The sequence below is a fragment of the Lathyrus oleraceus genome, chromosome 3 (genome assembly GCF_024323335.1).
Source record: "Lathyrus oleraceus cultivar Zhongwan6 chromosome 3, CAAS_Psat_ZW6_1.0, whole genome shotgun sequence".
In the NCBI taxonomy this organism is placed as follows: domain Eukaryota; kingdom Viridiplantae; phylum Streptophyta; class Magnoliopsida; order Fabales; family Fabaceae; genus Lathyrus; species Lathyrus oleraceus.
The window spans coordinates 366,273,654-366,295,708 of record NC_066581.1 but is presented as its reverse complement, the minus strand read 5'-3'; the positions used below and the strand labels follow the sequence as shown (position 1 = coordinate 366,295,708).

Genomic DNA, 22,055 nt, shown 5'->3' with positions numbered 1-22,055 from the left:
TGATGTTATTTATAATTTATTTATTTTGATAGAAAAGGTTGTTTAAATATTTAAACTACATAATTATCCTATATTCAAATGTAAGTAAAAAAACTAAATATTCAATATTTAATAAGTATTAGTTAATCTCGTTTAACTTTCTTCATATAACAAAAATAATAATTCAAGAAGGTTGAATACGGAAGGTGAAAAGTTAAAATATATATATGATATAAGTAAAGTAGAATAGATAAATATACCCTCTCAAAATAAGTTTCCATATACAAAAACAATAGGTAGTTTCGAGTCAAAAATTTAAATTCAATACAAACCGGACTTTCATTCTAAAGATTTAATTTTCATCAATAAACTTTTAGTTTTTGAAGGATTTGGTTTAATCAATTCGACGGATAAATCAAATGGGTTTAATCGATTTAATATTTGTTAAGTTAAACTCATAAATAATTATTTTTTAGAATTTCACAAATATTCATTTTTAAAATAAAAAAATATCAAAATTTTAAAATAGCATAAATAAATTGTTTTTTATTATTGAAAAAAAATATTATCACATAATAACATTTTCAATGTTATTTGATAATTATCATATTTTAAACCACAAATTAAATATCATTCAAAATTTCATATTATATGTTTTGTATTCTTATAGGTATACAATTCACCATTAAATTATAAAAATGATGATAAATTGACAACATTATGAACTTTTGAGTCAGCCTATAATAATAAAAATAAATAAAATAAATATTACTTGGATTCGATCAAGTTTGATTTTTGACAAGTTCAAAATAATCATGGAAGTCCGACCGAAGCAATCTCATACTATCCAAATTAAGCAATTGAATCAACCCGACACCCAACCTGATCTGTTTGCAAAATAAATAATAAATAAAAAATCGATTGGTTTCGATTTAACGGTTCAAATTTGTATATCCCTAATAGATATTCTATTATATAGTGGCCATATGATTTTTTTTTATGGTTATATCATCACAAGTTTTAAATGTGGTAATAAATATAGTTACCACTATCAAATTGTCAGCACCTGCATTTCGAAAGCTAGATTCTACCAGAATGTTAATAATGTTAGGTTGGGGGCTACTTTGTAGATCCTATGAGTCTAGTTCACCACAATGAAAAGTCATAATATTTTTAAATTTTGGAGATTCATCTCCGGATGTATCTATATTACACATTCGACGCTTTTGTAAGTGAGTTATCCCATTTTCTTCAAAAATGTGTCATGAGATGCACTTCCGTATTCATATTAGGATGAATTCAGAGGTGTATCTCCGTAATAATCCTTATTTTAAAATTCAATGTTTTACGCTCAATGAGTTTTACGGAGATACATCTACGGACAAGTTTTAACTTATATACATTACGCCAGAACCTTCCCCTTTACTTCATTTTCTACACATTCAAAAACATTTCAAAGTACTCGTGAGCGAGAATCAACTAGGTCATTCTAAGTTTAAACAATACTTTTGTCTCATTACAATCAATCCTAAGTCATTCCATTCACTTCATTCTAGCTTTCACACAACAACTCTCAATCAATAAGTTTTTCATTTTCTTTTTTGGAGTTGTGATGCATGTATTAGGTAATATGTTGTTTAAGATGTATTAGGTTGTAGTTATATTCAAAATATGTAGCTTGAATAGATATGTATTCACATTTGTTGGTGTTTAGGGCATCACATGGGTTTTCTGCATTTCCTGCCATCACGATTTTTTACGGAGATACATTTCTAAATTTTCCTTTCCTGTGTTACGGAGATGTACCTCTGAATTTTACTTTCCTCTTTTTTTACAACATTTTGATTTTGACATGATTTTCTAGTTTTATTATAGGTACAATGGCTAAAAATTTGAACAGACTAAGACATAGTCAGTAGCCTAACATGCATCAGTTTGCAAAGAGAGGGCCAAACCCTTGCGACCACCGGTTGATGCAAGTTCATTTGATCTGAAAACGTTGACTTCCAGAACTCATGTGTCTCTGATGTCGTCTTTCAGAAGGCGTGTTTCCATTATTTCCCATGTAGCCCTAAAGTCCAACAGGAGAAACCTGTTGCTGTTGCTCCCGTTCTAAATAGTTTTTCAAGAGGACCGTATGATACATCCTTACTTATTCTCTATGCGGATCATACTTTTAGACATGAGTGAGAGTGAAATGTAGCATAAATATTTAATTACTTATACATTACATTCATTTTATAGTAAATCAATAAATATTATAAGAATTAAATTTAAAAAGTGAATACATTTCTCACATTAATAATAAAATAATAAATAATTTTTATTTGAATTAACAACTTAGAAAAATTGTCGTATTAAAAACTAATTTGATATACAATATAATTTGTGATTTTCACAAAAATGATTTGAAAACATCAAATACAATTTGGTTTATATCGTTGTGTATTGATCATGTAAAAAAGTGTTCTATAAATATGTTATTAGAACCAAGTTGTATTTTAAAAATATATCTACATATTACCTTTGTCTCATAAAATAATTTCATTTGCACTTTTTCTTTATCTCAAAATAAACATCTCTTTATAATATTAATAAAAAAAATATTTTTATTATTATATTTATATTTATTAATTTTTACTCTTTACAACTACTCCATTAACTATAATTAATAAGAATATTTCATTAAATTATATTAATTTTATCATTAAAATTAATATATTTAATCATTTTTTTAAGAATCGTGCATAATTTAAATAAGATATTTATCATGAGACGGATAGAGTAATATTTAGTATGTTATACTAGGATATGATTGGACATCTGTTAATAGAGTAGATTAAACCTAAGGATTATCTCTAATGTCAAGACTAACACATGTTAACTTGAATGTATTGATCACTGCTATGCTACAGTAGGTCAACCTGTTACTAGGGGTGTATATGAGTTGGGTCAATCCACAAAATCTGGTCAAATCCATAAAAAAAACCCATAAAAGTGGGTTGAGTTAGGTAATTGAGTGAATATGAGTTTAAAAACTAAAAAACCCATTAAAAATATCGGGTTTTGGATAAAACCTGATCCAAATCCAAAAAACCCACTAACCCCTAATTAAACATTTATTATTATAATTTTAATGATTTTGATGAATATTAACTTAGTTGTTGCAATTTTAATCTCTTTAGCATTTACTATTTTAGTGAACCATGACTTTAACCAATTTTGGATATTTCACTATTTGGTTATTTTGATACTAATATGATTTTATGTTATGTAACTTTAGTTTGTTGCTAGTATTTAATGATAATTTTTATTAGTTGATGTATTATTTATTATTTTATGATGCTAAAAAATAGTAAAATATCTTATCTAATTTTTGTAAGAAGATAAAAACGTTGAATAATTTTTATGAAAAATATGATGACTCACCGTTTAGTCATTTAATATTATTAAAACAGAAAAATTTATTTGGGCAACCCACTATCCAACCCAACTCAAAAAATTAGTGGATTTGTCCAAACTAGCTCATTTGTGTAGCGGATGGTTATTTTACATCACCCAAACCAGAGTGTCTTATATGGACTAGGTATTGAGTTTAACCAAACTCAACCCAAACCGACTCATGTACTCCCCTACCTGTGACACTCGTCTATATAAGTAACATGTGATATGTTTGTAATTAACAATTGAAAATTAATCAAAGTTAATTATAACAGAAAATGAAGACTTTAACTAACTATTTTCTATACTTTAACATGATATTAGAATTCTAGATCTCGATCCAGTACCTGATCATGGTTGAGCCTTCGCAGCATGCGTCATTGTCTTCTGCCAATATCTCCATCTCTGTGCCGATGCTTTTGAATTCCATGGAGGATTCACATCGCCTTCACGTTTTACTCAAGATCGCTCAAAACCTAGATGACAAAAACTTCCATCTGTGGCGACAACAAATCGAACTGGAACAATTTACACAACTAATGAAACCCTGAAGTGTCTACACCATTCACATTATTCGTATGACAGTAAGAGAAAATTTATTCCACTATCAAATAGAAATGTTTGGTAAGTAAAAATCTATAGGTTTTGTTTGGTAAGTATAGTGGTTGACTGATAAAGTAGTTGATAGCTTATAGCTTATGACTGATGACTGGTGATTAATAGCTTATAACTTATAGATGATGGTTGATGACTGATAGTTCATAAGCCAATTGAAATGTTTGGTAAAATTAGCGGTTTAACTAAATGATAAATATAAAATAAAATAATTGTTTGATATTCTTTGCATTTAATACATAAGTGTTTTACTTTAAATTAAAATAAATTATAAAGGATAAAAGTGAATTTTAGTTAAAATAATAAGGACAAAAATGAAAGAAAAAATGATAAGCTATAAGTTAAAATGCTCTTTGAAATAACATAACAAAAATAAGCCAAAAAATAATAAAATACGTTATAAGCTCAAAAATATGACATTGCAAAACAGAGTCTTAATATAAACTAGGGTTAAATATACGACACCCCCTTGTGATGTAAGCGAGATTTGATATACACCCTTGTAAACAAAACTTTTATTTTATTCCTCCTATGTAATGTGAAAATTCTCTGTCTATGACCCCTAGGTGTAGAGTCGTCAAAACAGGTTGAAGCCCATGGGCTGGCCCACCGAGCCCAAAAAAAGTTTGGGCTTGAGCCTTAGTTTTTGAGACCATTTTGTTTCGGGCCTTTATGAGCCTGACCTGAAAAATCCCTAAAAAAATGGGCCAGCCCGAATGAGCTATAGGTAGCCCGATAAAAAAACTTTGAAAACTTTAATTTAATTATAGCTGATATTATACATTTAAAAGAATAGTTGCATTTGCAACCCATTTTATTGTAGGGACTTTTTAATTGGGCCACCCAACCTAATTGCCATCAGTTGCAGCATAACACTGCCCAAAACAAAACCCAACGTTTTGAATTTGACATAGCTTTCAATTGTTTCACTATCATTGTATCACATTCACATAAGTTCATAACATTGAATTTAACCTAGCAAATATGTCGTCGATGCGTTCGTATATACAATATAATATCCATTGCTCTTGCGTCATCTCAGCTTCAAGTTCAACACTGTCATTCATATTCATCTACTGCTGCCACCGCTGCGTTCGAAAATGGAATAGATCGTTTCTTCAAGAAGAGTCTTCTGAACCAACTACCAAAAAATAAAAGACCCTTACATATGAAGCGTGGAAACATTTTTTAAAGATCAGAGTTATAGATGGTAAAGAGAAGCGTGAATGTAAGGGTTATGGAAAACTAATGAGTTGTGTTGCAACTAATGGAACTTCTCATTTAACTCGGCATGTGAACAATTGTAAGCTTATCCCAAAATTTCAGGATGTGAGTGGTATGATACTTGATGCCGAAGGAAAATTGAGAAAGAAGAAATTTGATACTAAGGTTAACTGTGAGATCTTAGCTGAAATGATGATTACATACAGCGTACCATTTAATTTGGTTGAATATAGGGGTTTTAGGAAATATAACAAAAACTGAATGATGAGTGTACCTTTGTTACTAGAAACACTTCTTCTAGTGATGCTATGAAATCTTATGAGGATGAGAAATGAAAGCTTAAGTCATAGTTTACTCAAATTAGGGGGAGCGTTTATTGTTGGACTGCATGCACTAACGAAAGTTATATTTCTTTAACTACTCCTTATATTTATGTGAATTGGAAGTTAAAAAAATAATATTTTAACTTTTGCTCACATGACACCCCCACATACTGGGCGAGAATTAGTATTGAAGGTGTTGGAAGTGTTAAGTGATTGGATATAGAGAAGAAATATTTCCCATCACTTTGGATAATGCCTCTGCAAATGACAACATGCAAAGATTCTTGAAAGAACACTTAAGATTATCAAATAGCTTGTTATTTAAGGGAAAGTTCTTTCATGTTTATTGTTGCACGCACATTTTGAATCTCATTGTTCAAGATGGATTGAAGGTAGTTGGTGATGCATTGCATAAAATTAGACAAAGTGTGACTTATGTAAAGGTAACCGAAAGTAGAACACTATAATTTCATGAATGTGTTAGTAATGTTGGTGAGATTGATACAACAATTGGATTAAGATCTAATTGTGTTACTAAATGAAACTCCACTTATATAATGCTCAAGAGTGCGATTAATTATCATCGTGCCTTTTATAGCTTGAGTTTGTGAGATTCAAATTTTAAGTGCTGTCCTTCAAGTGAAGAGTGGACAAGATCCGAAATAATGTGTGAACTCTTTAGGCCATTCTACAACATTAAAAACTTGATCACCGGATCTTCTTATCCTACTTTTAATTTATACTTTGGGGAAATATGGAAGATAAAGTGTCTTTTGAATTCTTATTTGACAAGTGAAGATTCTTTGATTCAAGATATGGATAAAAAAATGAGGGAAATTTTGACAAGTATTAGAGTGAGTATAGTGTTATCTTGGCCTCTGGTGCTATTCTTGATCCAACAAAAAAAATCAACTTTTTGAACTTTGCATATAAAATATTAACGGTACAACAAGTGAAGACAAGTGCAAAAAGATTAAGGGTGAGTTGTATGAGCTTTATGCAGAATATGTCAAACATGAGATTTCTTTTAATCCTATTTTTTCACAAATGCTACCTATTTTTGGAGGAGGAAGGGAATCTTTGGCATCCTCATTATATATTTGTGAAGTAAGTACAAACTATTCTTTTCTCTCTCTTAGAAATGCAATTTATTGTTACTTCTTTTGATTGGTTTAATTTTAAAATTTAAATGTTTATCATTGTTTGTATGTATACTTTGTAGTAATTTGAAGAGCATGAAAATCAAGCAAGTAACAATACTGAAAAATCTGAACTTGATTCTTATTTAGATGAGAAAATGTTGCTTCCATCGGTTGGTTTTAATATCTCGGCTTATTGGAAGGAAAAAAGTCGTAGATGTCCCAATCTTGAAAAAATGGCTTGTGATATATTGAGCATTTCAATAACCACTGTGGCATATGAGTCTGCTTTTAGCATTGACTATCTCGTTTTAAACAAGTATAGAAGTTCAATGAAAGAGGAATCAATTAAAGCTCTCATGTGCACAAGAAGTTGGTTTATGATTTTGAAGGTAAACTTAACTTTTTCAAGTGTATCATAAATTCATAATGTTGCATATTATTCACTCGTGTTATAAATAATGCATATTTTTTTAACCATGACTTTTCTTGTTTTGAAGAATTTGATAATGACAATAATATTAATAAAAATGGTTTAAGTGGACAAGCATCCAACACATTTGAACATGTGAATATTGTTGAAGAAAACTCAAGTGATGTTGCGAGTCGAATTAGGAATATTTGATTTCGTGTTAAGTTTGATAACTTAAAACTTGTTATTCTGTGGAAGTTATAGGTTGGATATTATGTTATTGTGTACCTTATTTTTTATTATCATGTAACTTAAAGCTATGTTGGATATTGTGTTGGATGTCACATGTTGGATATTTTGTGTTATCATATATATTTGAACATGTACTTTTGTGTGTAATTTGTTAGAATTTACACGTTGGACAATCCTAGAACAAGTTATTTAAATTTGTGTTATGTTTGATAAGTTTTTATGTTTAATGCAAATTGTTATAGGTTACTTACAAAAATAAGGATAATATGCTACATATTGTTACTTACAAAATAAGGAGAATTTTTCATTTTTTTTTGAAATGGCTCCGTTTAGGGTCAGGTAGCCCGCAACCCAGACATGACTGGGACTGGGACGGAAAATTGGAACCCATATTCAATATGGGCTTTTTGGGTCCGACCCGGAAAAGTCCAAGGCCTGCCAGAGCCGACTCAGTTTAGGGTCGGGTACCCCATTTGGACAGCTCTACATGGATGCATTATTTGTTGACGTGACTTTTTTATGTGTCATTTAATTTAATTTTTTACTATTTTTTAAAAATCCATGTGAATTTTATTTTATTTTTTAAAAATAAATTTTAATTTTTTTTTTAATAATTTTTTTTTATGACCGGGGGGTGGGGGATGTAAATGAAAATTTGCTCACATTGCAGAGGGTAAAATATATTTTTTCTATTTTTATGATAAATAAGTTGTCAAAGTAACAAAAAACCACCGCATCCATTGAAGCAAATATTTTTACCGAATATCAAACATTCTCCAATGTCTCCTAATTGGCCTAATGGATTCACTACAAATAGTGACACATGGTACCAAGAACAATCACATGATGAAAATTCAGATCTCATATTCCATTCTATATTTGTTATGTTGTTGTCACTTTCATCAGCAAAACGATCAAGCCAATAGCTTGAATGCAACTTGATTGTTAACTTATGGACTGACCAACTTATTCTTTGCAGCACTTCTAGATGTGAATCATAAAAAAGTTTGACTTTCAGTTTAACATGGTAGACTTCTGTCAAGTTTAACACTCGCTAACCAACTTAATTGTCAGCTAAAAATATACAGAACAGTTTAAGCCCTAAAAACAAAAGTTGTTACTGTCAACTTTAACCACTTAAGCCAAACTAGATGAAAATCACTGCATAATATTATCCATCTGCCAGTTAACTACTCCAGTACTTTGAGATTACAACAACTAGAGCTTCATAGTAGAATGCAATTTACATGCACTATATTATACCTGCAAAAAAACAAAAAAAATCTTCAATATCCACAACATCCAAGCTAGTTCTGATAGATACATGGATCAACAAGTCACTCCAATACTAAATAGAATCAAAACAACAATAATAAAAGTATAGATACACGCACACAAAGATACTGCAGAATTATGACAAAACACTTCTCACAATCATTCCATCAAACACATGGCGCACATCCTCCATTCTCCTAACTTTTCCATACATACCCACCAATTCATTCACCATAATGATATCTCATTTCAAAATTATACAATTTCAACATTTCCATAAGGTAATGCATTCATCTTCAAGTGTTTCCATAAACGATTCAAATTGAGCAAAACTAATAGAAAGCGAAAGAAGTCCAAAGAGTTCCAACTTGGAAGAAGGTTGCTTCATGGAAAAATCGTCATCCAACCAAAAACAACACACAAATAAGCAACAACTGTCACTCTTAGCAGCGCCCCAAGCAGAGTTTATCATGGAGGTTATTAGGGTTATATAAGGGTGTTCCATGGAGGAGAAAGAAGGAAAAAAGGCGTGGAGAATGTTGTGAGTGTGGGAGGAAATTCGTCACTCACAAAATATAAATGAAAAAAATAAAATCCACGTGGCTTTAAAAAAATAAAAAAATAAATTAAATGATATATAGAAAAACCATGTCAACAAATAGTGCACCTAAGGGCCATAGACAGAGAGTCTTCGCATTACAAAGGGGAATAAAAAAAGTATTTTATAGAGTTGTAAACCAAATATCGCTAATATTATTGGGGGTGTCGTACATTTAACCCTATAAACTAAAATGTATAATTATTTTTCTCGAAAACTAAAATTAGTTCCACTCTAAAAAAATGATCTTAAATATAAAAGTCAAAAATTGAAGAGAGAGAGAGAGAGAGAGAGAGAGAGAGAGAGAGAGAGAGAGAGAGAGAGAGAGAGAGAAGCCATCCCTTCTCTCTAACTTCCTCTGAAACCCTAGTTCATTGCAAACATCTATTTATGACTATGGAAAAATCAGATTGGAGAACTGTCTCTAAATGTAGGAGGATTCCAAATGTGCAATGGGACAACGAAGTAAGATATCACAAGGACAACAAAGGAAGACATCACAAGAACGCAAACGAATTTGGAAGAAGATCATATTCTTTCTCTTCACTTCATTCCCTGAAGACTTCGGTGCTTGTGATATGAATGAAACTTTTCAAAGCTATGGAGCAACCGATGAGGTAATGATTCCCTCGAAGAGAGATATTAGAGGTAGGAGATATGGCTTCGTGAGACTTTTTGACGTTAAACATGAGGATTTAATGGCTACAAATTTGGATAATGTGTTCATCGGAAGTAAGAAGTTATATGTCAATATTCCATATTTCCAAAGAAGGCTTCATCGGGTAGACAAAGCCAATCCTATCCATAAATAGGTTTCGAACTTGGATTATGGAAATAAACTCGTAAATGAATCTGCGGCGACTCATAAAGTTCCTCACAAACTTAACATAAGTAGCTCATGTATGAGGTCTTGAGAGCTAATGATTCATCTCATACCTTCAAGGAAGAAAGGTGTAATATTGTTTTTTAAGTTGGTGGGAAGGACTTAATCAGATTCAACAAAGATTCTGTTGGGTTTATTGGGAAACCAAGATACTCTTATAACATGCAAGAGTTATTTAATAAAGAAGGCCTTTTTTAAATCCAAGTTACACATCTAGGGGCAAACATGTGCTTATTGGAAGATAGAGTTGAAAGAGAATTGCAGAAACTGGTGAATGAAGAAGGAGAGTGGTTATGGTAATGCTTCATAGATATTCGTCCGTGGAGGTAGTCAGATGTTGACGATGCTAGAGTCACTTGGATTAAGTGCTTCAGGATTCCTTGCCTTGCATGAAAACTTAAATTTTTTGAATCCTTGCTATCACCTTTTGATCATAGAAGGCCCTCAATATCCTCTAAGATAATCTCCTTCTAAAGCATTGGATTCATATTACTCATCAAGCCAAGATTTTGATGAAGACTTCAGAGAGTGGCATGATAATAAAGATTTTTAAGAAAAGGTGAAAAATGGGGAAAGTGACCAAGACAAGGATGATGTATAGACAAAAGAGAGACAAATAATTCTCCTCTGAATGCAACAAAGGAAATTATGTGGTATCGAGTTACGTGGCGGCGGAACAAACCTTGGATCTTTACCAAAAAGGTGAACTTGTCATTCGCATGCCACTAGTCAAATTTTGGGGTCATTCGGAACAATGGTCTTATCACCTCAGATTAAGAAAAGTTCTAAAGGTAGTATGTGCGTATCTCAGCATCAAAAACAATATCATATTAGCCCAACACCTATGGGTCTTCTCATATTAGCCCAACACCTATGGATGCTCTAGCTAGTTCGGGTCTCCATAGAACATATAGCAAGCTTCAGAAAACTTTACCTCGTACCCCTACAAATAATTTTTTTGACCAAAATACCCTCATATAAATAAGGTATATTTTTCAAAAATGGATTTTTTTTCCAGTTACGTTTGAAGACTTCCGGAAGAGCATTTTTTGGCATTGTAAACCGGAACACTAAGAGTAAGTCTTCCGGTTCACAAAACGTATACCAAAACACTTCTTCAAAGACTTTCGGTTCGCTGCTTTTTTGGGGCATTGAACCAGAACTCTTTAAGAAAGTATTCCGGTTTGTAAGAGTATATACCAGAACTCTTTCTTAAAGACTTCCGGTTTGCATGAACTAAATCAGAACTCTTTTAAGAAGTGTTCCGATAGTCAACCATTTTTTTCCACACCGGAGCTCTTTTAAGAAGTGTTCTGGTGCATTTTTTTTTTAAAAATTATTTTGTTATAATATTTTTTTATAGTGGTTCGAAGACAAGGTGCATATGGTAGGATTCCAGACCGCAGTTTAGACCGGGACACATCTTCATCTACAGCAGAGCCGACAAGATATCTAGGAGGATCGTACGATACGTCTCTTTTGGTAAAGTACGAGCATCATGTTGCTCGCTATTTATGGTTTGGTGAGGTAAATAAACGGGATTTATTTGAAAATGAATAATATTTGAATATTTTATATTTTATTTTCTAATGTGTGTTTTAATTGTTTTTAGGAAAGAGGTCCGAAGAAAGAGTTAAAGGTTGGCATCTAGAGACATCTTCATTTCACATGTCGTTTGGTGAAATGAGCATTACTTTGGATGACGTCTCATGTCTGCTTCGCTTGCCCATCAGGGGTGTCTTCTGGAGTCCTCAGGATGTCATGGAAGAGGTTGTTGTTGAACTTGCTGTTGATTATTTAAGAGTGTCACATGGTGAGGCACAATCACATGTTCGTAGCTGCAGGGGTTCTTATTATAAATTGGACTGGTTATATGATTTATTCATACAACATAGAGATGCTTCTAGCTGGGCATATGCGACCATAACATATTTGTTGATGTTGGTGGGTTCCATAATTTTTGTCGACAAAACCTTTACACTTATCGAGGCACGATATCTCCTACTGTTTACGAACTTAGATAGATGTTCAGGATATAGTTGGGGAGCAGCTGCACTGGTTACCCTATACAGATACCTTGGAGATGCGTCTATGTTCAGTTGCAAATAGCTCGGTGGATATCCTACCTTCCTACAGGTATATAATTTAATTTTGTTTATTAAGCGTTGGATTCATTTTATAAAGTATGTTAACTTAATTTATTTTGTTTATTATGTTTTTATTTTGTAACAGTGTTGGATTCACGAGTACTTTCCAACTTTTGAAAAAAAAGGAGAGAATTGGAAACCAACTGATAATTGTGGTCTTCCTCGAGCGATGAGATGGTCCTATAGGCAAGGAGTCCTGAAGGTTGATGATTTACGACCTATTTTGGACGAGATGACACTTGCCGACGTCATATGGCGTCCATTTGAGGATCATAGAGGATGACGTCAATTTGATGAGTTATGTTTGTACAGGGGGTGTTTGAAGTGGGTTGACACCGTTGTTCCATACTTGCCTGACAGATGTTTACGTCAGTTCGGGTACAAGCAGTATGTTCCATCCTAATCTCTTGATTGTATGATGGCGACTGATATTGATGTTGATTGGATTGGTTACCATCAGAGCGTTATTACTGTGATCTGTCCAACTACCTTGGCCACCACTCCATCTGATATAGTAGATGGTTATCTGGAGTGATATTATTGTGTTTCACATCCATGTTTGGTCCCTCCCCATCGTGACGAACCAAGAGAGGTACCAGTTCCTGTTTATGACGCAGGACCATTTGATCCTAATTAGGCTCATGTATCTACATTGATTCATTATTATCTAAGACAGGTTAATGCCGAAGAGGAAGATCCATAATTAGCTGATTTATTTGAAGCTTTGTATATTTCTCATTCACATTGATTTATGTATTAACTTTTAGAACTGAATATAATAGACATAATATAACATTCATGCTTTGATTACATATTCATATTTTGGTTACATATTCATGTTTTGAGTACATATTCATTCTAATATAGGTGTAAGTAATTGACAATGTTGTAGACGTCCTGCAAATCCTAACATCCTAGTCGTTGCTGCCTGACAACGGAACTTCTTCCAATCTAATGTGACCGGTGGCAACGGAAACCCCTCTTTCATGTTAACCTGATGACAATAATTAAAACATATATTAATAAAGTAAAATAATTAAAATATTAAGTCATATGGAATCAAATATGTACCTGAACTCAATGATTTTGGTTAACAAAACCAATGCAATAAATGGAGACATTTGGTGAATGTGAACTTGTCATAGGAAAGAAAGTCATGCATGGATTGCCTAAACAGACAAGTACAACATTATAACGATTCACTATTAAGTAACCCGTATCTGGTAGAGTCAACCATTTTTCAGGTGGCTGTGAACCAAAGGATTCTATCACCAAAGATTCTCCCACTTCTGACAACCGATTACAAAATAACTTGTCATACAAAGTTGACCTATCCTTGTCTATTATTTCCAACCCCAAGTCTCTGCGAACCATTGACCAAACATCCTCACCATATCCATACAATTATGCAATGACTCTAAATCCATAATTACCATCTGATTCAACATTAACTACATCTTCAATGTATGACCTAATATGATTAGGAAATTGAAGAGTGAAATGTTTCTGTGATTATGGTTGCTTCTTTGATAATTTTAACTTCTTTGAAGTCTGTGAGGGTTGAGATTGCCTTTGGGAAGATTGAAATGCCTTATCAACATACTCATGATACGAAGGGTCCCTATAAACATCATATTCTGCTGGTTTTTCCCTTTCTTCTTCACTCTTCCTTTGGTTTTTAATTTCTCGGGTGGTGGACACAATGGAGTCATTGTGGGGTATGCAAGTTCACATACCCTACTCTTTAATGCCCTTTTCCCAATAACATCTAATGACCTAAACCGTTTCCATAATTCATCTATTGCACAAGTCATATCCACCTCTGATCCATCATCTGCATCTACCTTTAACTCAACTTCCATAGTTAGTTTCCTCCAATGAACATGAACAACATCTATGGGTATTGGTATACCACCTAGTACGTATCTTCCTAACTCACAAGCATAAGGTAACCCATAATATGTTCTAAGAGTACAACCACATATTTGCCTGTTAGTTCCAACATAATCAACTCTCAATAACTCTTCAACAATACGTCTCAAAGCAGCTCGAGACACTGAACCACGCAAATAACCATAAAATAGACTTATGTGCGCGTGCTCAACTTCGTAAAAACTCTTTTGAAAAGAAGCTCTAATGTTGCCCATTTGTAACCTTAAGTTGTTATTTATAGCTTTTCAACATTTGGCCATGTCACCTATATTGTTTCCTAACATCTGCTTTAACTTCCAATGAGCAGATTCAACCCTAAAAATATTAAAAATAACACATAAAAAAATACATAGAAAAAATATCACATATAAAAATAACATAGAAAAAAGTATAACACGTACCGATTAGTCTTCGTGTTACCCAAATGTCGTGTTACCCAAATTAATCGACCTGGGAAACACAATTTCAATTACTTTCATCAAAGCATGATCTCTATCTGTCAAAATCACTTGTGGACACAAATCTTTCTTCACAAACAATTCTTTTAGTTTCTCCAATACCCAACAAAAATTCTTTGTCTGCTCAGACTCCATATACGCAAATGCAACAACATAAGTCAACTCGGTTGATGTCATGCCAACAATTTCAAACAAAGGTTGTCTATATTTATTTGTCTTGTAGGTGTTATCCATAACTAACACAATAGGAAAAATATTCAACAACTTAACTGAATCAGGATGGGCCCAAAATATATCTCTCACAACTTCCGAGTCATCCTTTTTTCTACTCCAATACACATACCCTGCATCCTCAATAAGCTTAAACAAATGTTGTATCTCACTTCTAGGACCTCTTATCTCTTTTTGTATCACACTCTTATGCTTGTATACTTGCGTAATCCGAGTGACATTCTCAGGATCTCGGTCTTGCAAGGAAAGCAATATGTGTCTGGGTAGTACATGTCTCTTTGTCAAATCAACGACATGTTGCTTCTCATCTGTGGTCAACCTACCAATAAAGGAATGACCTTCTAATATATCAGGTAAACCATGATTATGGAACCCACATTTTACATCAATCTTCCAACCAGACCCATCTTTCGTCGGAGTCGACCTGATTTTAAATGGGCATCCACATTTCTTGGATGCACTTTGGGTTCCACTATCTGTATTCTTGTGTTTCCCACCTTTATCACAACCAAATATTAATTTGTTACTTCTCCCTCTCTTTCCTGTTTCAGTATCTGAACGAGTGATGATAACAGTTACTTTATTATCGATTCCAACCTCTTTAATCCATCTGATCACCTCTTCTCGTGTACCAAATCTTTCAGTCGTTAAAAACGCATCAGAAGTATCTACATATATTTGGGGAAGATTTTCCATTCCTGCACAATAAAAAAATGTCAAAAAATTTTATAAAAAAAATGCAAACCGGAAGTCTTCAAAGAAGAGTTCCGGAATACATAAAATAATATCGGAAGACTTCAACAAAGAGTTCTGGTATGTGTCACTTTGTTTACCGGAACTCTTTCAATAAGTGTTCCAGGACGTTTTTTTATTTAAAGAACCAAAAATATTTGTTGAAGTCTTCCGGTTTACTGTTTGCAGTGTTCCAGATGTCTTTGGTTTAGTCTTCCGATTTGAAAAAAATACATATTAGAAGTCTTTTTCCAGGAGTTCCAGTGCAAGGGTGGAATGTGTAATTTTCGGAAGTATCAACTGAATGGTAAAAATGAAATGGTAAATTGGTTAAAACCAGTTAAGGGTAAAATTGGTATTTTTAAAAAATTGATGGGGTATGAGTCTAAACGTAAGGGTATGAAGTAAAATTTTCCAAGCTTCATGGAGTTTATAATGGGCCCATTCCTTTTCCAATTCTTATATCCCATCGAAGATAAAATGAAATATGTTTATTAACCTTGAGATGCTAAGAAGGTTTAGGATTCTTCCCTTTATGGATCCCCACAACCAAGACTCACCACTTTTTTTAAACCATCTTATTTCTCAGCCTTAACTCCACAAAAATTAAACAAACCATTCGACCGTTCCACCTCAATGTCCTATTCATCTTTTAATGATAAATTTACAGGGAGGGGTATGATTTATGTTGTGATTCAATTTCAGATCAAGACACGGTGCAAAGGAATTGCAGATTTCTGAACAATAAGGAAGAAGGGGCGACGATTAAAATCTAAAGGAATACTTATGACCTTGGAATACGAGGAGGAGGAGATGAAGCTTCTTATGTTGAGAAAATTAGACGCCTTAAAGTTAAGGATCAAGTAAGACATGCAAAGAAGGATGAAAATAAAATTAGGTTGTAATGAATGTTCTTTCCTTCAAGATCAGAGAAGGCAGGAACCTAGCTAAGAGGCGAGAAATCAGAAACTTGATTCAATTGGGGAAGGTGGATATTTGCTTGCTGCATGAAATGAAAATTCAATTAATGGAATACCCAATTGTGAAGTCGTTCTACAGAAATATAGAGGTTATGTGGAGTGCTAAAGGCGCAAGAGGGCTCTCCAGAGGCATGTTAGTTATGTGGAATCCTACCTGTTTCGATACTCTTTATATCTTTGAGGGAGAAGGCTTTATTGGTATTCTGTTAAATTGGGAAAGCAAGAACATTTATGTGGTTTGTTTCTATTTATCATGCTTCATTCATAATAAGATAAGATTCTAGAATGACCTCATCAATTTTAAAGCTTATTTTCCTCATGGAGAATGGTGTGTTGTCGGTGATTTTAACAATATTGCTAAGATTAGTGAAAGAAAAGGAATTACTATCTCCGTTTTTTATTATAAGTCACTTCGGAAAAATATTTTGTACCACAATATAAGTCGTTTTATAATATCAATGAATCATTAATATCATTAATGTTATGTTGAGTTATAATTACTTGGTGTGCCGAATTATGGTAAGTTATCAATATATGGTGTGATGCATTATGGTGAGGTACATGGTTCAAATAAGAATAATTAGTGATGATTTTTATATTACATTGTTGTGGCATTTTCACGCATCATGTATATCGTAGATAGAGATTAGTGATGATTAGTAATGATACTAAATCAATAATATAACTATGATTTCCAAATATTGGCGATGTGATTGTTCAATAACATAACTCTGACATTCAAAATGGTGAGTAGATTGGTACCACATGCATTTGGTGATTAGTGTATTGCATATACATCTTCACTTATGATTGGTGATGGTTGTAAATGATATATAAAAATGTTGATGATCAATGATAGTTGTGAATAATATGAATACATTGATGTTGAATGTGCTATCCTTTATTGCTTTATATACCACTAACATTTTTTAACGTATTCTCATCCCTATTGTTTTATTTGTGGTGTTCTGTACTCTTTCGGGGTACAAATAATCAGGTAGAGGAGTAGCTGTTGTTGAGCTAGAGATGGCATTTAGGCATCTTTAGTTACATTTTTTTATTCTTATAGTTTGACATCGCTCTGATATGTAACACTGGGGATGAGATATTTGTTACATTTTATGTTTTCTCGGAGATGTTTTGAATTATTTTAGTATCCTTTTTAGTGTTGAGACTTTTATGTCAAATGATGTTTTATTCCGCAGCTTCAATAAATGTTTTGTGAGTAAAATGTTTGGCGAAGAATGTGTAATGCCCTATTTGAGAAAATTCAATTGAATTATTTTATAAATAAAGAGTCGGGGTTTTAGGGTGTTACATAGTTGGGATCATAGTCTGGTTGGTCCATTCAGCTTAGGTTGTGACTAATTTGTACCCTTTTATGCGCGACATGTCTGTGAACATTGTCAATGATTTACAGTTATATGCTATATTGATTGCAATTAGTTAACTTGTTTGAGTTGGTTGTGCAAAGAAAAGTGGTTGGCAAAAATGATCGTACGATTGTTGATACTTTAGAAGAAATGGCTAATGTGATGGCATAAGCAAATGAAGCTTTCCAGGCAAACCAAAATTAGAATGCTGGTGGTGCTAATGAATTTCGTAGGATGGGAAAGTTTTAGAGGAACAATCCACCTACTTTTAAGGAGAGATACGATCCCGAGGATGCTCAGAGTTGACTTCAAGAGATTGAGAAGATCTTCCGAGTTATGGTTTGCACGGATGCACATAAGGTGTTGTTTGGGACCCATATGATATCACAAGAGGTTAAGTTTGGTGGGATAGTTTCGGCCAATGGTTAAGAACTGCATGTACCGAGATTACTTGGGAGAACTTCAAGAAAGAGTTTATAGAGAAGTAATTTCCGACCGATCTTGTTTTTTTTCGTTAATTGAATCAATTATTTGATCGTAAAAAAAAAAGATTGGATGTCAAATCCTATAGATTGATTATCTTAGGGGTTCTCTTTTATATTTGAGTTGCGTGCCCCTTCTACTTACTTTTAATACAGTCTTTGCTTATAAAAAATATTTGTTAAATAAATATCTTTAGATAGTGTCAAGTCATCCACTGAGCTCTCACATAAATAACTTAGGGTTAAATAAGTTTATGGTCCCTATAAATATACCAAAATTTGCTTTTAGTCCCTCTAAATTTTTCCTTCAAAAATGGCCTTCATAAATTTTTCCATCCGTAATTTTGCTTGCTGCCGTCAACTCTCATTAACGGAAGCTGACGTGGCACGTCACGTGGAAGACAACTTGGATTTTTTTTGAAAAATACCTTAGATTGAAAGGGTTACAAACCTCCTCTAAACAAAACCAAATCTTTTTTATTCCAACAAGACAAAGTTCTAAGAGGCATTTCATTAAACACCTTAGCCACGCCATTCAAAATTGCAACATAGTTCCCAATCACAACTGTTTCACCAATAACTTGTTCCCAATTGTCACACCCCAATTTTGACCCTGAATCACCGATTCAATATATTCATCATAGTTGTTGCATCCTTGGATAACATAACATGCATTCAATACTACATATTGCTTAAAATATCAGTCAAAATGAATTTTTGGATCTACACGCAAACCCATTGAATCAATTGTCAAATGTGTGTCAAAACAGCGAGTGGAAAATTTCAAAGTCAAACTTGCAGACATCAATTTTATTAATCTATGTTTCGCGTGATTTAACTTATGTGCTGGATTTATTTTTCGGCTAATTTTTCAGCCGCATTTTGATCCGTCTGAGTGTTTTAACAGAATATTTTCTATTTCAAAATTTAATCAAAACATGTCTGTTTTCCAGAAGTTTATTTCGCTTAGATCATTTTGGTCTATTAAATTTAATTTTTCGAGCATTTTGTGTCCGACTTTTATTCATTTTGAGTTTGTTTATTTTTATCTTTTTGTCAAAATGTTCGAAATAAATTATTAGATTTTCTATGTTTTCGTTTCGAGTTGATAATATAATTTTATTTGATTCAATTTATTTTTAACTAACTTTTGCATTAATAAACTAATCAAAGGGCATTGTGGACATATTAAAAAATAGAAAATCCTAACACATGTAGTATATATAATATTGCATTGTAAAAATGAGACAACGAGAAGCCAGCCAGTGGCGCACACTTGAAAGAAATAGAATTAAAAATTCAAACTTTCCTTTGGTTTCCCAATGTTACTGAGACTACTCTATTCAAAAACGAAAATAACATAAAAAGAAAAAGCTTCATCTCAGGGAGAACTCCACACACCAACAATAAACTCATTTGATTCTTCTCATAACCTCACTACAATTTACCATCTTCAAATGTCTTTTTTTCACTCTCATTAATTTATCTCCTTCTAATTCTCTTCATCTCACCATTACTCAGGTAAACACTACTAAACAAAAATATGACTAGAAAACACTACATCCATTTTTTTTCTTTTTCTGCAATTTATTTTCTCTCACCCTCACCATTCTCTTTTAAATCACTATAACACCATTTCCTTCACCCTAGTAACACTTCTTTCACCATAAAAAACCACATCTTTACAAAATAAACAAATCATTTCTATTCACACTAACCATATACATACCTACATTCTGATTTTTTATTTATTTATAATTTTATAATATATATTCGGTTTGAATGTAAACATATATATTACTTTCTATTTTTTTTAATTTTTAATTTTATATATTTTTGCTTTATGTGAATTTTATATATTATATATATACTCTTCTATTTTAGTTATATATATAGTTAGGATTTTTTTGTGTTTTATATATAGATATATATAATCTTAGTTTAAAGTTTTTTTATATATACAATTATGTTTTAGTTTTGTGAAGTTTATATATCTCGTATCGTTTTTTAATTTATATATATATATATATATATATATATATATATATATATATATATATATATATATATATATATATATATATATATATATATATATATATATATATATATAAATTAATTATATATAGTGTGTTAATATTATTTTTATATTTTCTTTTATTTTTAGTTTTATATCGATTTTGTAGTAATATTGATTTATTGTGGATAGCATGTGGGTGTGTCGTGTTAAACTTTTTTTATTTATTATTATTTTGAGTTGATGTAAAAATTGTAAAGGTGCTATAATGATAATAATATATTTGATTTGTTGTTTGATTTTTCATTGCGTTGCGATTTCGAAGTTAAAATCCAATTTGATTTTCGAAAATCGTTTGGACGCATAAATTTTATTGACCGACTGCTTATAGAGTGATTCCTACGTGGATCCACTTTAAGTTAGCTTGAAGCTAAATTTAATTGGCTTTTGATTTTGGTTTATTTTGGTCTCGTGACTTACTCTTGGGCCTTCTTACAATGAGCTCTTGATCAATATCAAGATAGTTTTCAAAACCTCACGCTTCACAAATCATTTATATGAATCAAACATCGATCAACTCGAGAGACTTTTCAGAAACCAACGTAATATTAAAACTTTTTTATAAGATAACTCGAAAGAAAAGGACCATTGGAATCTAGCATTCTGGTGGGAACCCTAGAATGATCGGTCATAAGTCACGCATTTTGGGTTAACCGTTCTTTCTTTTCTTTCGCTCCCTAAAACACTTTAATTAACTTGGACAAAATAAGAACCGTTGAACAATTGATTCTTATCAAGTGTTCGTTGTCCATCAAACAATATTCTTAAATAATTAAAATGGAAAAGGACCGTTGGAATCTAGCATTCCAGTGGAACCCGAAATGATTGATCCCGAGACTTAGGTCTCATTCTCACCAAACATTCGTCATTCACCTAAAACACATCTAATCAATCAAACTCTTTTCTCGCCGCCGTGCAATCTTCAAAACCTTTTCAGAAACAAACGAAATACATCTTGTCTTAAGATGATATAAAATAATGCTTCATTCACAATTGTTGAGTTGAGATAAGTGACGTTTTTCTGAATGTTGATTTGTAAATCCATTCAGTGTGATGTATACGTCTGCTCCTCATCTGTTTTGGGTAAAATAATATTTCTCGTCGATTAATACAAGACAGCTTTCGCTAAAATCGACCAACAAGCAAAGATTTTTTACCCAGAACTACGTAAGCCTTGAATTTTCTATTGCACTTGGAGATACGTAGGAGCAGGATTGCAAAATCTTGTCAGACCCATTAATAAAAAAAATAGGTTTAGTTCATTTCTTCTCCCCCTATAATAAAAACCTTTTGGGTCCTTTCTCATTAATAAAATTCAAAAACATTTCTCTTCTATCTCCTTCTATCCCAAATAAGTAGACAATTAGAAACTAACATTCAATTTGAAACTAACCAAACGGTTCCTGTTGAGTACAACAAACGTGAGAGACGCTAATACATTCCCTTTGCATAACCGACTCCTGAACCCTGATATTGTTTACGAGACCATATCTTATTCTTTC

At 32.4% G+C, this 22,055-nt stretch overlaps 1 pseudogene; it reads left to right on the top strand.

Annotated features, from left to right (window-relative positions):
- The first annotated feature begins 5,854 nt into the window (after positions 1-5,854).
- Positions 5,855-7,843, top strand: LOC127131302 (zinc finger BED domain-containing protein RICESLEEPER 2-like; annotated as a pseudogene).
- The last annotated feature ends 14,212 nt before the right edge of the window (positions 7,844-22,055 follow it).